Consider the following 2,311-nt stretch of genomic DNA (forward strand, 5'->3'; position numbering starts at 1 on the left):
GAACCTGTCATTCTAGTTTAAAGATTGCGTCTCACCCCAAGTCCCAACTGCTTGTGAAAGTCTCATCAAAATTGGTTCTGTCAATTCAAAGATTAGCACACCAAATTGATTACTTATAGCTTAACAATTACTACAGTAACATACAGACTTAATAACAGACAGTAAGTCATTCAAGAAGTGGTTATAAAAAAATAACAACGAAGACTGGCATGCCTGCCACAGCTCTCTAACCTAACCAATAACTCATTCAATATATCAAAATCTTTGAAATGAGCAACCGTTGAGTTTCTTGCTGGTTCTAGCTATAAAAACATTTTTTAATACTTAATAAAACAGAAGAGAAAAAAAAAACATTTTATTTAATTTTAAATATTTATATTATTACAAAATTGTACAGGAGTGTTACTGCACTGACAGCTTATGGGAGCTTATTCTGTAGTGTAGTCTTGATGCAGGAACACCACAATGCAGTCTTCTAGCAAAGTGGATTAGGCACTAATCCACAGGCTTTCAAGCTCGGGTTTCACTGAAAAAGGAATTATTGATCTTTAATTTTCTAAATTGCTAATTAGACAATTAGGTAATATTCTTCTTATTTTACTATATATCTGTTAAGATAGATAGTAGTCTTGTGTTATTTATAATATTTAATAACTACATGATGCCCTTTTAAGTTTTAAAAATCCAGTGCTAACTCTTTGATTTCCAGGATACCTAGTCTATGTAGTCCAGTATGACACCAAATACTCCATACCAAATAAATGATAATAATGACAACTTAATTTGCACGGATTTATCCCATAGGAACTGTTTTTCTGTAATAAAACATCAGCAATGTCCATCTCCGGGATACAAGAACCTTGTACCTTTCCTCAAAATTGGTTGAACAGGTAGGCTGTAAAAAGCTAGCGGACAGACAAACAGATACACTTTATTCTGACATACAGCTTAAACTCAATGTCCTGATTCTGCATATTTGTAAGTTACTAAGCATAAACATTTAAAAATTTATAACACCCCTGACAAGTGAAGGTTACAAGTAACTAGAAAAGAGCTGATAAGTTTCAATTGGCTGAACCGATTTTCTTGGATTAAGTATAGCTAAGAACACTCAATCAAGCCCACCTTTCAAACAAAAAAAAAAAAAACTAAATTAAAATCGGTTCATTAGTTTAAGAGCTACGATGCCACAGATAGATACCTCAAACTTATAACACCCCTCTTTTTGGTTCGGGGTTAAAAAAATTAAGAGATTATGTTAACTTTATCACTTAATTATTTATTAAAGTGTTATATAAGGTTGCCTTTCTATTGAACTATTATACATAGATTAAATGTTTTATTGCCACTTTAAACACAAGTCCTAGCTTTTAATTTTGTAGAACCAAACTGTATGGTATATTACAAGATTAAGTCTATGTAATGTTGTAATCTTAACACCAAAGCTGCCTAAAAAAATGTTGGAATTTTAATAGCCAAAGCTGTCTAACAAATATACTAAATAATCAGTGATGGGCTATGGCTCAATAGTTTTTGAACCCATTTTATGCTAGGTACCTAATAGACTAGTTATTTAAGTAGGTACAAAATAATAATGAAGTTATGATTTCACTATAAGCGACTAGATACTCTTGAAACCTGATCACTTGCTTGCCTTATTCAAATCAAGAGATTGGTATGTAGATAGTTATATCTCTAGTCTTTTCTAGTTACTGTAACCTTCACTTGTCGGGGGTGTTATAAATTTTTAATTTACACTTGTGATTTCACTATAGGTTAGGTCACTTCCCTTAATCAAATCAAGAGATTGGTATGTAGATAGTTATATTTACCTATTAAGTACATACCAATCTAGTTATTAAGTGCTATTATTCTAAAAAAACCTATGTAGACGTGATATCAAGAGACAGTAAACGTACATATAAAGCTGACATACGATATTATTAGGTACTCATTGCATTTTATTTAAATAGTACCTACACACCTAAATACAATATATATTATAATCACTAGTTCTTGAATAACTATTTAAATGAACTTCTGTATATTAAAATCCTTTCATTCAGTTTGCTTTTATTTATTTTCACTTTAACAGACAACAGAACGGTAACTTTTTTTAATCTGACGAAAATTTGGCTTTGGATACCAGTGTTTTAGTGATTTCAGAGTGAATATAGATGAATTACCATAGACAAACATACCATAGAGTATGCGGTGGGTGTCGCTTGACTGTCACTGTCACGCTGTTAATCATCTGTCAATAGCGTCAAAAAACGAAATAATATATGCCAAATTAGACAAAATGGCAGCG

General features: G+C 31.5%; 1 long non-coding RNA gene across 2 annotated transcripts; it reads right to left on the reverse strand.

The window, feature by feature from the left end:
* Positions 1-340: 340 nt before the first annotated feature.
* On the reverse strand, positions 341-2,043 carry LOC123865108. Of its 2 annotated transcripts, none has more exons than XR_006795902.1 (2): positions 1,985-2,043; positions 341-526 (listed from the first exon to the last, which is right to left on the reverse strand). It is a non-coding gene; the product is annotated as an uncharacterized LOC123865108 (long non-coding RNA). The 2 variants fall into 2 exon arrangements; XR_006795903.1 differs by lacking the exon at positions 1,985-2,043 and adding an exon at positions 1,920-1,970.
* Positions 2,044-2,311: the final 268 nt, after the last annotated feature.

Source organism: Maniola jurtina, chromosome 1 (assembly GCF_905333055.1).
Source record: "Maniola jurtina chromosome 1, ilManJurt1.1, whole genome shotgun sequence".
Taxonomy (NCBI): Eukaryota; Metazoa; Arthropoda; class Insecta; order Lepidoptera; family Nymphalidae; genus Maniola; species Maniola jurtina.